The following is a 15,625-nucleotide window of genomic DNA, read 5'->3' on the forward strand; positions in this document are numbered from 1 at the left end:
TTGGAGATGTACCATCTGACACAAAATGTGACATCACAGGCCATATATAAGACTTCTGCATCTAATTTTACCTCAAGAAGCCGGCGAGTGAACATCCTGTTCTGGATTTACCTTGGAGCCTTGGCTTGACAGATGAAGAAAGAAGATTAAAGAAAAGAAGAAAATAATGACAGATGAATAAAGAAGACGGCGATAGAAGATAAAAGAAAGAAGATTTATTTTTTTTACCTGATGCTGGTCTTCAAGGTGGATGGCGTTGGAGTGCGGGTGATGATGTTGCGGTATGAGAGCTTGCAGATACAATGGGACTCGGAGGGTAAAGACTTCTAAAGGTAAGAGAAATACTGAATGTACGTAAATATCTTTTTTTCCAGGTTTTTTCATTGTTTTATTATTTTTATGTTTGTGATTACCTATTCACTGATAATGTATTCATCTGTGCCCTACATATAAATACAGTGACAGTCAACGCATTTTTTGGCAAATTCTTGTTTTGAATTGATTGAAATTTTTACTATTTGTTTTTATTGTTTGGATTCAATTGTTTGTTATTTGGGTGGCTTGTTTCTAGTACATTTTAGGATTGGTTAGCATTTTAAATTAATTATTTGTTTTGTTGGCTACTGGTTTAAGTTCATTGATTGGTTTGTTGGCTAGTGTTTAAAATGAATTACTTGTTTTGTTGATTAGTGCTTTTAATTATTCAATTGATTAGTTGGCTAGTGCTTTTATTTATTTAATTGGTTGGCTAGTGCTTTTATTTATTTAATTGGGTGTTTAGGTGCTTGTGTATATCTTCTATTATTAATGTGTATTTTTGGCCTTGTTGCTTTTTTATTAGGGTGACCATTGACTGCTATAGTGGCTTATCATGCCATATTATATGGGTATGATGTACCACTGTGCCAAGGTGGGTGAGGGTGGGTATAGTAGTCCCAGGGTGAGTGGTTAGGCCTACCAGGTGCGTAGTGGGGAAGGGTGTGTTAACCCCTTACTAAGTATAGAGGTTATTAACTGCTAAGGGGATTAAGGGGTTAGGGGCCATTAGATTGTATTTTTTCTGGCAATATAGTACATGGACATGGAGTATGCTGATGAGGATGCCCTTCATGATGGCAGGGTTAAGTAGAAATTTTTATTTACTTTATTTATGCTGGCTGGTTAAAGTTTTATTTAATAATGGGCAAATTAGCTATTATCCATATCTGGCCCATTAATGTACTGTATGTGTTGGGGGGGTGTATTTATTTCAATGTATTGCACATTTTGTTTAGGCCACAGGATTGGTACCACAGGCCAGTCGGGACCCGCAGGGATAACAAAGACCCCCCAGACACCCAAAGACACCACCTGAGGCGCCCACCAAGACACCGTGGGGACCACCTGAGGGCCCACAGACACCCGCGGGGACAACCCGAGGGCCTGCAGACACATGCGGGGTCCACCCAAGGGTCCGCAGACACACACGGGGACCAGCTGAGGGCCCACAGACACCCACAGGGACCACCCGAGGGCCCCCAGAATCCCGTGGGGACCACCTGAGGACACCCGCGGCCTCTGGTATCAATTATGTGGGGGTAGAGGAGGTCAGTATTCGTATTTATTGTGGATAGCGGAGGTGGGTGAAGGGGGTATTTGGCCCTTGGTTGGGAGCAGGAACGCAACCCTTCATTGCCTTTGCGGTTACTCGCTAAGGTAATGAAGTTGCCAGTAAATACATTTTTATTGCATGTTATTCATGCTAGGGGTCTCCGGTGCTGATATTAACTGATATCAGCTCTGGAGACTCCTGGCATCAATCCAATGCAGAAAAAAAGCATTTTTTTTTCTAAAAGTCCTGTCTCGCCACCTCTCATCAGCTCATCTCACCAGCCCCACGCCAACTTTTCCTGGCGTGAGGATTTTGGGAGAAACTCACCATTCTAGAGCATGATAGGCCCCGATAACATTATCGCGGCTACTAGAATTGCACGGTTTTCAGAACCTGCTGATAAATGGCTTATTGCCGCTCACTCGGCCATTTTTTTATGACAGCTGAAATTTTTGGTTATTCATGCCTTTATCGCCCACTTATCGAGGCTTACTGAATAGCCGACAAGTGCTCGATAAGTGGCTTATCGACGTTTATAGAATTGTACCCATACTTTACTTTACAGGAGTTCCAAGAAAACAGATTAAGCAATCTTGTCACAGAGTGCAGAGGGATCTGGAAAATTATATGATAACGTCTTAAAATAAACTACTTATGGTAGAGGAAGTAGTAGCATAGCTAAAGTTTATATTAACCAAATGGTCATAGGAGAATTGAACTACAAGCATGAAAGAATATGCAACGCAAACGACTGCAAAGTTCTATTAAAGGCATCACATGTGCCAAAAAGAGTATTAGGAATGTATGGTATTTGCTTAATAAAGTAAATTTTACTGTACAATAAAACATTATATGTGTGGTTATACAGAACAGTGTATGTGGAAGGGCAAAGCAAATATGACATGTACAGTATACAGTACATATATACTTTTCTAATATTTCAAAAAGCAATTTGTATGATGTGACCTCAGCTACCATTAGAAGTGCCTGACGTATAAAAATAATATGGCCAGATCCACAAACGCAGATCACTCAGGGCTCATAACATACTCTTATCAAAATCAGTAATGGCCGTTTCCCCCCCTCCTCCCCCCAAGAGTTTCACAGACCCTGGATGTCAGAGGCAAGAGAGGATCTCAGTAGCCGGTACAGTGAGGTGAGGCGCGAAGGCAAAACAGGGCCACTAGCAGAGGTCATGCCAGGTGATGAAGTAGTGTCGTCTGGGACATGGGCAGAGGCCAGGGCTGGCAGCAAAGAGGCATCATCGAGGTCACAAGCAAAAGTCACAAGCAGGTAGTGAAGAACAGTAAGCTGGGACAGTGGAACAGGGCTTGGACACAGGAACAGGATTTGGACACAGGAACAAGACTTGGACACAGGAAAAGGACTGGGACATAGGACTGGGACTGGATTTAGGGGGGCGGGGGGGAGAAGGCAAGCCAAACTATAGGCAAGGACTTTTAATAATGAACCAAAAAGAAATACAAGTAAGACAGGCAAAAGCAGGGACCAGGATATACTGAGAGGAGACCCCCGCATCAGCTAAGTAGTAATAGTATGAAGGTGATGGTGCTGATTAGGGCAGTGGATGCTAGAACCACTGTAAGATAGAAGGACCCCAAATATAAGCACTCTCTCACTGAATTGAATTTGCCTATATTGAAAAGCATCTATTACCTCTTTCAGTACTCTATTGATGTACTGTACCTACAGTATGTACCAATGATTACATATGATATGACATGCACTTGGTGCTTGTGCTTTTGTTAGAATTACCATAGCAGTGATGTGAACATACCATAGGAGGTGGGTTACCTCTTTAACTCAAAGTAGTGGGGAGAGAGATCACATTCATGTGGTCTCCATAACAGTGTGTGTGCTCGTACACATTTTGACACTGAAACAGTTAATTAATCAGTAGCAGCAGAAAATTGCCAAAAGTGTGAGTAATCTGTAAACTTAACGTTTATTTAACAGAACCTCTAAAAATCAACAGAAAAACACAAAAATTGAAAATGATTAAATAATTGGTGTTGAGAAATATTAAAACAACTAAACTGTAACACTAGATTAAATCTACCTGGTACAATAGAAATTGTCATCATATACTCTATACTGTCGCGGCCCTTTTTATTCTAAAACATCACCGCATTTTTCTTGGATTTTTTTTTGAATGCTACGCACTTCACCGGGTGCATGCCGCGTTCATGTTGCGTTCTCAGCTGCGGTTCATGTGCGGTTCATGCGCGGTTGATGCGTTTATTGAGAATGGTTCGGATTTAATAGGTTGCAATTCTTTGCGTGTCCGCCAGATGGCAGATATTCATGAATTGTAATGCGCACGTGCTTCAGTAATGTGTCGACTTGCAGGTGTTTCGTTTAAAAAAGATACCACAGTGGGCTATTGTAAATTGGCCTTGGGACTGAAGGAAGAGGTTACAATAATGTATCAATTTAGGCTTTTCATATTAAAGAAAGACAAGCACCAGTTTCTGGTTATTGTCCAGAGAGTCCCGCCATGAGTGCACAAATGCAGCCCGTGTTCTAAAAACCCGACAGAACGTACGCGTATTTAATATGGGCCGCGATTAATGCAACAGATAAGATGGCAACAGTTGTTCAAATTTATCAGTATTTTATCGAAAACTATGACTTTTACAAATTTTCGCCAGCTCCTCATGTATGGAAGCGTGCAATAAGGAAAAAGTTATGTAGCGATCCATGTTTTTTTCGTATTGATCCCGAATTTATTGGAGGTATTGGTGTGTATCACCGGGTTTTCCTGTATCTATGATCATGCAGACGACAAAAGGCGAAAGGTCGTGTTAAAACCAAGTTAGAAACGTCAGTCGCTGGCAAGCAATGCGCCAGCACATGGGCGTCCGCAGAAATGTTTTCAGGGGGGGGCATAATGTTAACTAGACAGAGAGAGAGAGTGGTTGTGGGGGGGGGGTGACGGGGTGGGTGACTGACACTTTGACTGACTGACTCGTGTGTGACTGACACTTGGGTGACTGACTGACACTTGGGTGGGTGACTGACTGACTGTGGGTTGGTGTCTGTATTCATTCACAGACAGACAGACACAAACACACACCCTCCCTCTCTCAGACTCTCCCTCTCAGACTCTCCCTCTCAGACTCTCCCTCTCAGACTCTCCCTCTCCCTCTCAGACTCTCCCTCTCCCACTCTCCCTCTCAGACTCTCCCTCTCCCTCTCAGACTCTCCCTCTCAAACTCTCCCTCTCAAACTCTCCCTCTCAAACTCTCCCTCTCCCTCTCAGACTCTCACTCTCCCTCTCAGACTCTCACTCTCCCTCTCAGACTCTCCCTCTCCCTCTCAGACTCTCCCTCTCCCTCTCAGACTCTCTCTCTCCCCCTCAGACTCTCTCCCCCTCAGACTCTCTCCCCCTCAGACTCTCTCCCCCTCAGATTCTCTCAGACTCCCCCCCTCAGACTCCCTCCCCTTCAGAATCCCTCCCTCACTCAGACTCTCTCTCTCTCACTCAGACTCTCTCTCTCTCACTCAGACTCAGACACACACACACCCCACACACCCCACTCTAATGCAGATAGTACCAAGGTGTAGCCCCATCTCTTTCTTACCCCCTCTCTTCTTCATTCACTCTCTCCCCTCACCCCTCTCTTCCTCTATTACACCCCGTCTCCTCACTCTCCCCCCTCCATCAATTATGCCCCTCTGACTCAAACCCACTCCCTGAATCCATCCTCCTCACATTCATTCCCTCCCCCCCTGATCTCACACACACAGACACACACTCAGACACAAACTCAGACACTCGCAACAAGGGGGAATCGGAGTAGGGGGGGGGAATCGGAACGGGAAGGGGGGACCCAGAGCAGGGGGGGAATCGGAACGGGAAGGGGGGACCGGAGCAGGGGGGGGGGGAATCAGAGCAGGAGGACAAGGGGGAAGCGAGAGTGGCATGGAGCAGTAGTCACCTGACTTGCTCCATACAGGGAAAGGCCGGGCCTCGCTATGCAAGGTCAGATAGACTCGCAGGGGTGAGCAAACTTTTTATGCCGAGCCCCCCTTTTCATCCATTTAATTTCTCAGGCCCCCCTGCCTGACGTAATCAAAATCACATGAACCCCCCCCCCTTTATTAAACGATATACAATGTAAATACAAATATGTTTCAACAGCTCGCGCTTGCAAAATTAGGCTGTGTCCACGCTGCCGCTGAGAGTGGTGACATCACCAACTCTCCAAGCATGAGCACAGGGTGTCCTGCATAATTTTGCAAGCACGAGTGGGGGGTATGGATCAGGGCTATTTCTGTGTTTGTGTGTGGGTGTGGGGTTGTGCGCATTGACTGCTGCTGAGCATGCTTCAATGTCAATTTTGTTTGTCTCGCCAAGCACACAATTAATCACAACACAAACAACACCCCCCACACCACACATTCAATCACAAAACACACACATCACTACACATTACATATATATATATATATATATATATATATATATATATATATATATATATATACACACATATATATATACACACACACACACACACACACACACACACACACACACACACACACACACACACACACACACACACACACACACACACACACACATATATACACACACACACACATATATATACACACACACACACACACACACACACACATCACTATACATATATATACACACACACACACACACATCATTATACATATATATATATATACACACACACACACACATCACTATACATATACACACACACACATCACTATACATATATACACACACATACACACATCACTATACATATATATACACACACACACACACACACACACACACACACACACACACACACACACACACACACCACTATACATATATATACACACACACACACACACATCACTATACATATATATACACACACACAGTGACATCACTATACATATATATACACACACACAGTGACATCACTATACATATATATACACACACACACACACACACAGTGATATCACTATACATATATATCAACACACACACACACACACACACACACACACACACACACACACACACACACACACACACACACACACACACACACACACACACACACACACACACACACACACACACACACACACACCTGTACTGCTTCTCGGCTCCCCACTCAAGTAAAGTGTGTCTGTGTGCAGAGAGAAGCCCCGCCCCCTCTGCAAGCACAGGGAAACACAGCACGGATCTTCTGCTCTGCCCCTGCTCTGCTCTGCCCCCGGTTTCGCCGCACAGGCTGCGCCCCCCCTAAATAATTTGGCGCAACCCAGTTTTGCGCACCGCTGAGATAGAGTTGCGAGGGACAAAAAAAAAAAAAATCCTGGCAGCGTGCCAAAACGCGCCAGCCAATCAGGAGACAAGGGAGGTTTTTTTTTTTTGCAGAAGAGCTCGCTAAATCCTGTCACGCCAGTGCCCTCTATTCCCCGCTGTTGGCGGCCCAGGATCCAGGGGGGGCCAGCGCCCCCCCTTGCCACCCCCTGCGGACGCCCATGCGCCAGCACCAGCACCAGCTTCCAATAACGGTACTACCGTCAGTGACAACCCTTGCTGTCTGTCCACGCACGGTTACCTGCAGCCTGAGACGGATTTCATGTGCAGTTTCGAGTAAGCTTGCATGTACCTAAGCGATTTCCAGCCTCATCAGCTGACTACAGGTGTAGTAGTCCCGCTGCCAACTGTCAACGTGTATGATCAAGAATACTGGACTGGCAGTGGCCCGGCGCCAGCTGAATGGGAAATTCTATGGTGAGTAATGTTGCCGTATTTTTTTCTGTTTTTTTTTTTATTGTGAAAATATCAATATCAGTGCGATTCAAAAGTCAAGCGATTCTCCTATAAGCAAAATCATTGGCTGAGAGGCTTCCACAGTACTGCAGATACTGAACAATTGGTGGAACGCTAGGCGCATGTGCATTGGAACCTTCTTGAAATGCATATGCGTGTCATCACATCGACGGTAGGCGCATGCGCATGTGAACAGGAGATGCCCCCCGAGAAAATTATTGGTGGGACTGACTGGGAACTTCTTTAGGGGACTGACCATTACAGTAAAACTTTTCTTTTTGTTTTTCCTCAGAAAAGAAAACGGCAAATGGAGTGATTTCGATGGATAATATCGCTTTGAATAACAATGCCTGCACATTGCTGATTCGGATTTAAAAAACCACGTACCGGAGTCTACAGTTTAGTGGCCGTTGTTATTGATTAGGATAGAATACCTGAAACAGTATGCTGATGTTTTCCGACCGTACAGTATACTGTATAATAAACCCGAAAAAATAAAAAGTATGCATTTATTCAACATGTATTACAGTACATACAGTATGTGTCTTCTATACCAGTACATACTGTACAGAACAGTATGTGTTTTGTATTTTTTTTAATACTATTGTGATGTGCAGTACTGAGCATGCCTACAGTATACAGTACAGTATGCCTGGACAGTAGTGTACATTCTAGAAACACTGTATTTTGATACAGTATCAAAGGAGACAATGAACAATTTAAAACAAATCAACATTTTCTTTTATTGGTGGAGTAAGTACAAAAACATTTATTTACAAATACTGTACAATGTAAAAACATTTTAATTGCAAAGCAATTCAAAACATCAACAGGTTTACTGCTAGTTCAAACATTTATGTACAGAAAGTAAAAACATTTACAGTCAGTCAGTATGGTTTACAGTCACATGTTGTTATTAAAAAAAATTCTTTATTCATAAAATATACAAAACGCAACATCTCCTTTATTAAAGTACAGCAAGTCAAAACATTTACAGTAGGATGTTGTGCAGAGCGGTCAGTCAGGCCTGCACAACTCCAGTCCTCGAGGGCCGCAAACAGGCCCGGTTTTCAGGGTAACCTTTGAAAACCGGGCCTGTTTGTTGCCCTCAGGGACTGGAATTGTGCAGGTCTTGTATACAGTAAACACAAACATTTATTTATTAATACAAGTTAAAACACACAACATCTCCTTTATTTAAGTACAGCAGGTCAAAACATGTACAGTACAGCACAACAGTATGGTCTTACCTATTTAAAAAAAAATTCTTTATTCATACAGTAAAATATACAAAACGCAACATCTCCTTTATTAAAGAACGGCAAGTCAAAACATTTACAGTGGGATGGTGTGCAGAACAGTCAGTCAGGCCTGCACAACTCCAGTCCTCGAGGGCCGCAAACAGGCCCGGTTTTCAGGACAACCTTGAACACTCACGCAAATGCGTACCCCACCAGATTGTCCTTCCATGGCCGATGCCTTGCATGGCGCAAAATGCCATTAATGCAGTCACAAACGCCTTTCATTACAGGATCTGTAATTGAAAAAAAGTTCCGCAATTCATCCAGAATGGTCTTTCCACAATTGTCAGGAAGCGCCTTTTTTTCGCGATCTCCTTCGTAGTTCACTTTGAGGGCCCAATCGCAGTACATCAAGTAGTACACGTGGTGCTTAAAAATTAACAAGGCATACTTGTGGGGTACACCAGCAACTCATCACCCTATACTTCTCCCTGAGTGCCGGTGGCATATCGCGCAGGATGATGTCGGGGACCGTATCGATGCAAGCGAATGAAGGTTGGGTTCTGGAAGTGGGTGTTCTTCTGTGAGCAGGTGTGCTTCTAGCGGCGGGTGAGGGTAGGTTGTCTGGGAGGAAGCTTTCCTCCTGTCTTGGTCGCCGTGTTGTCTCCTGGCGTGGTCTTGACGGGGTTGTCATGTTATCCTCGTCAATGGCATACATGTACACAAATTCTTCTGGTGGAGGGGGGTGCGCTTGGTGATGGAAGGTGGTCGATGGTCCCATTCATCACATCCATGCCACCCTCCTGCTCCGGCGTCGGGGATACAGGGACATGAACACCGAGCAAATTATGTATCCCCGCTATATCAGTCTCTATCTTCTCCATCCGTCGATCCATCGTCTCCATCCGTTGATCCATCTTCTGCATCCATTGATCCATATTTAGCATCCGTTGATCCATATTTAGCATGGTCTCCAGATGTAGATCTATCTTTTCCAGCACAATAGAGTTCCTGGGGATATCCACACTTATCCCATTCAGCATCCGGTCTAAAAAGCTGCTTCTTGTGCATGGCGTTCTGTGGACATCTGGGTGCATGGGTGCTACGGAGGATGAGATGGGGGTTCCATGGAGAGAAGCGGCAGCGTCGTCGAAGAAGGGTGGAGGAGGTGACCTGTGGATATCCAGGAGAGGAGAAGCGGCAGCGTCATCGAAGAGGGATGGAGAAAGTGACCTCTGGATTTCCGGGCGAGAAGCGGCAGAGTCGTCTAAGCGCAAAGGAGAAAGTGACCCGTGGATTTCAGGGGCACCAGCGGCAGCGGCGTCGAAGAGCAGTGGCGAAGATGGCCTGTGGGTTTCCGGGAGGGTGGCGGCAGCATCGAGGACGAGTAGTGGAGAAGACAGGCTGAAGATATCTGGGAGAGCGGCGGCAGAGTCGTCGAAGCGTATTGGAGGAAGTGGTCTGCGGGTTCGATGAGTTGGCTGCCATTTTGCATTGAGTGTACATCACCGTATTTCTTCTTGACATAATAAGGCTGACGTCTATTAAAATCCTTAGCCTTTGGGGTCAGCAGAAGGTTTTCTTTATTGGCCTTAGCCTGTCGCTTTGGCCTTGGCGTGGAAACGGCTGCCGCCTTTCGCTTTTTTTGTGTGATAGGCACGGCAGAGGCAAGTGGCTTCCTGCGTCCGTAGAATCGGGGTTGATCCATGAAAGCAGATGGCACAATGCAGTATCTGGACAAGGGCAAGTTCAGATAAAGATCATCGAGTGGCGGGCTATGCAAAGTGTGTAAACTTTTATACATGGCGACGAGGTACAGGTGTTGAAAGTGGACGTACTCTAATGTGAGTCATTAACGTATAAATACACCATCCATTTTGTGGATTCACTGCACATTGAATACACATTGACTAAACATCAAATATACTTTCTTGTATTTGTATTTCTTTCTACTCGCAGCAATGCCTGTTAAAAAGATTTCAAAGGATCTCAGCATGCGAATTAAGGAGATGTACACGAGTGGACACCGAATTGTAGATATCCAACGCTGGTTAGCTACTTCTGGCCTCGTTGTGCCAGCAACCACCGTGAGCTATCATGCACACGGAAAAACCAGACAACGCACGAGGACACCAACGGTAACTAACGCGTAAGTATATTTATATAACTAAATTTATTTATTTTTTTATAAAATATTGTACTGTACTAGTGTACTGTAATAGTGTATTGTAGATCTACTGTATCTAATTTTATAGTTATTTCGGTATATTTATATAACAACAGTATATACTGTAAATTGTTTATTTTGCTGCATATTAATAGAACAATATCTCACTGTATACTATTTTTACTGCAAATGATGTGCTGTGCTTGTGGCCTACCGCACTGTAACTTACCGGATTGTTGTTTTTCTGTACATTGTAGGGAGACAACTCTTCTGGTCGCCAAAATAAGTGAGGAGAATGATGAGAAGAGTGCATTATGGGTCAAATACACTCTGCAGGAAAATCACAATCTCACTGTATCCGAGACCAGCATAAAGAAGATGAGACGCAGAATTGGATGGAAATATGGACGTGTGAGGTTAGTATTGGACAATACAGGTGGTAAAAGTGTTGTTTAAGAAACTGTACTGTACCTCTAAAATTAATTATTCCTTGTCATTACAAACCGTACCCCATGATAAGGGACGTAAACAAAATCAAAAGAGTGGTCCAGGCCCAGGCATGGATCGACAGTGGGGAAACTTTCCAGGATTGCATCTTCACTGACGAGTCTACTGTATCGCTGGAGAGATTTGCCACCTTTGCATTCCACGAAAATGTTGCATATCTATGAAGCCACGTCCAAAACACCCAGTGAAGATGCATGTGTGGGGTGCCTTCTCTAGGCGTGGACCAGGATGCATTGTCATCTTTGAAGGTAAAATATATACAAGATAATGAAGCCTTATGCACTGTACTGTACTAGTGTGCAGTTTTTTGAGCACTTTTCTTTTCTTGTTATAGGAATCAGGAATAAAGCTTTCTTCCAAGACAATATTGTGCCTGAGATTGTGGAATACATCACACGCGACTTCCCGGATGGTCACCGTTTCTACCAGTACAACGATCCGAAGCACACCGCGTCAACAGCGCTATTCTGGAAGCCAGAGGGTCATGTGTAGGGTGACTTAGCTCAGATAGTGTCAACTCTGCCCTCTTTTCCAAGCACGACAAGGTCTGTTTCTTTTCTTACTTTATTTTGGAGAAAGCAGGTAAAAACAGTTTCTTGTGTAGAGGTGTAGGTCTAAATATCTCTGTGTGTGCTTAGTAGTAAAGGGAGGTGAAAAGATAATCCTGCAGCATCATTACAGGGGTTACAGCAAGGTACTCACTCGTCCAGTGGTGTGGTGGAAAGGAAATGGCAATGTATGCTGGGTAGTAAGATAGTCTGGGGACAGACCATCTGTGGGCAGAGCAGAGGGGGAGAAAGCAGATTTGCCCATTTGAGAGAACGGCTGGGGATGCTATGGCAACTCACAGGAGTGTCTGGGGGAGCTACAACATGTAGCAATAATGTTGCATCTCTAATACAGCAAGCTGCTGGGAGAGGGGAAATGGCACTGTATTTATCACACAAGCACTGTGTTTGTGTGCAGAACCAAACACATACAGCTGGCAATAATAAGCTGACAAGCAGGGCTGTGAGGAAAGGGGGGGGGGTGAAACAGAAGTGCAGACAGGGGTATTCCTGTTCCATGACAAGCGCATATCCTTGAGCGCGGTATCAACTGGTTGAAGACGCCAGCGGAGTAAGTGCGGTAACCGTGTCTCATTTTTTCCCCACTGTTTTTACTGTGTACTGTATCTCTTAAACTAATTGTCCTTTTTTTCCAATGACAGATCGCCAGACTTCAATCCGATTGAAATGGTCTGGCATTAGCTGAAGGACCGTATCCGTAAAGTCGTGAAACTCTCCAAAAAGGATGAGTTGGCGAAAGGCATTCTGAGTTTTTGGAACGATGTACTCACCGTGAAACGATGCAATAAATATATTGACCATATTGCGACTGTGTTGCCCATTGTGATCGCGCGTAATGGGCAAGCATCAGGAAGGTAGTATGGTATACTGAAGTACTGTACTGTAGTATTGTAAATACAGTATGATAAAGGTAAGTATGGCACAGATTTTTTCTTTCCTAGTAGTCAGAGTATACAGTAGTTCCAGTATAGACTAGTTTGACAGTACTACAGTAACTGCATACTGTAGTCCAATATGGAGTAGCTATGCAGTACACAATGCCATAATACAGTATGCACCTACTGTACAGTACAGTAACTGCTCAATTTATTTATTTCCCAAGAGAGCAGCACCAGCCATCTGGTTACAAAGTATTTAACAGTAGTCAGAGTACACAGTAGTTCCAGTATGAACTTGTTTGATAGTGCTAACAGCGTACTGTAGTCCAATATGGAGTAGCTACAGTATACAGTACACCATGCCATAATACAGTACAGTATGCACCTAACTGCTCAATTTATATCTTTCCAGAGAAAACAGCACCAGCCATCTGGTCCAAACTATTTTACAGTAGTCACAGTATTCAGTAGTTCCAGTATAGACTAATTTAATAGTACTACACAGCACACAATGCCATAATACAGTACGCACATAACTGCACTAATTTTTTGTTTTCTTGTCTTTTCAGGAAAAAAGGATGGACTGGGAGAGAGGGGGGGTGTCGTGTACAGTCTGTGAACTGTTTGTACAGTCAAGTGTACAGTATCTAAACTGCAGTAACTGCAGATGTACACAAAACATCTCCTCTCTCAATGAACTACTGTACTGTACACAGAATGAGGAAGAAGATAAAGACGGAAAAATTATATTACTATATATATATATATATATATATATATATATATATATATATATATATATATATATATATATGTGGCAGGACGGCCTCGCGGCGGGTCAGTAAGACGCTTGGCACGATGGGAAACTTTAAACACTAATGGTTTATTAGCCACAACCAAAATAAGTACGGGTGCACTGTCCCTTTAAGAAACTACTTTCTTGCAAATTAAAGCCTAGTCCCGTTAGGGACACTAACTCACTTCTTGAGCCCTTACTAACAGGACAGCCAGCTAATCTGGTCATGCCCAAAACATGCTACACAAACGATAACCAATAAGCATAATAAGAATAAAGTCTTATCTGTTTCAGCTCCAACAGCAAACAGGAACACGGTTCTGGGGAGCAGGCTGTGTCCAGCCTCGCAGCAATGTTTATCTTTATCCTGGGTTGGGGTCCCAGCAGATCCCAGCAGCAAAGCTCCTCGCAGGACTGGGGACCAGAGCAGCAGCAGCTGCTACGGCTTCCAAGCCGGGAGAGTTCTCTCCACCTTCCTGTGGAAAAACAAGCTCACCTTGTGTGAGCAACTTCCTGCTTTTTAAAGCACTTGTTTCACTGATAGTTCAGCCCCTGTTTAATTAGGCTGCAGGTGTGCTTCTTTCTGTCTGAGGAGGTTAACACTCTGTGAACTGGCTGCAGCGTCTCTCCATTCACTATTCCAGCCTACTGAGTTAGTGACTCTGTCACATATCCCTCTCCCCAGCGAAACATTGTCCTGTGGAGCGGCCCGTGCACCATTCCTGTGCACCAGCATCTTCGTCGAAAATGTCTGACGTCGGCCCTTCCCTCCCCCCTTTTTTTTTTCTTGCCTTCCAATTTAGGCATTTTCTTTTTGGGGTAATTACCAGGCCACCTGGGTCTGAAGACTGGTACCTCCCTATCTCTTTGTCTTGTGCCAGTTTCAGTTTAAGGTTGATGCTCCGCTTTTGTTGTATCTCTTCTTGACAAGGTTCCTGAGCATCCTGCTGTCTATTAGCTCTCTGCTAAATCCTGAAGATGCATTGTTGCCCTTGTCCTCTTGTGCTCAGAGTCTCCCTTATCCTGTAGAAGAGCATTGACCTCGGTCAGCTCATTGCATACACTCGCCAGTGACTGTTTGGCCTTCTCTTTTGGACCTTTCTTCCTCAGTGTACCTTCAGTGTTGGGTTCCACACCATTTATCTTCAGTACTTCAACTTGGTCGGGATTCCTTTTAACCCGAAGTACACCCCATGGCACCTCCCTTTTACGGTCAGCAGACTCATAGGCTTGGGCCTTTCTGTCTTGACTCTTTAACTTACTCTGTTGGGAGATTTGCTGGACTATCTGTGTGGTCTTTCTCCCCCTATGATCACGGGCACACTTCCGTCTCATTCGCGGCTGTCTCTTCACAGTGGCTGCCCTCATGGCAAGGAATTCACTTTGTTTCCCCTGGGCACTGTAGTTTGATTGGATTCTTACTGTGCTAGTGCATCACAATTTGGCCTTCGCATTCCGTGCCTTGTGGAAAGTAGACTGTAGTTCTGCAACGGTATCACGGTCATGCTTCCTGGAGTGCCTCCCTTGTTTTATCTCTACTGCCACCTTTTCCTTGGACTGCTTCAGTAACCCAAACGTCTGTCTTGGGGTTGCAAGCTTTTCCTCCAGCTTCATCTGAGAAAACTCCTGCTGGTCAGCCGTAGAGTCCAACGTAGCGTCCCGCTCAGTCTTCAGAGCCTCAAGCTCCTTGACCAGGTCACACTTTTGTTTCTCCGCCATCTTGCGGCCAGCACACTCAGACTCCAGGTCCTTCCTCAGGTCTTGAAGCAGTCCTTCTGCCTTTCTTCTTTCACTCAGTGTGGCTGCTAGTTCATCTTCGTTAGAATTGAGTCGCGATTCTACGTCTCCTAGCAGACTCAGAGCAAGGCTTAAATCTGTCTCTCTTTCTTTATTCTGGACCTGCAGCTGCTGGTGCTCCTCCCGGACCTTGTCTAGCTCCAGCTGTAGCCGGGCCCCCTCATTGGTCGTGTAGTCCAGCCGCTTGTGGATATCAGCCATCTCGGTTTCATGGTGCAACATCAGGCAAGC

The sequence above is a fragment of the Ascaphus truei genome, chromosome 1 (genome assembly GCF_040206685.1).
Source record: "Ascaphus truei isolate aAscTru1 chromosome 1, aAscTru1.hap1, whole genome shotgun sequence".
In the NCBI taxonomy this organism is placed as follows: domain Eukaryota; kingdom Metazoa; phylum Chordata; class Amphibia; order Anura; family Ascaphidae; genus Ascaphus; species Ascaphus truei.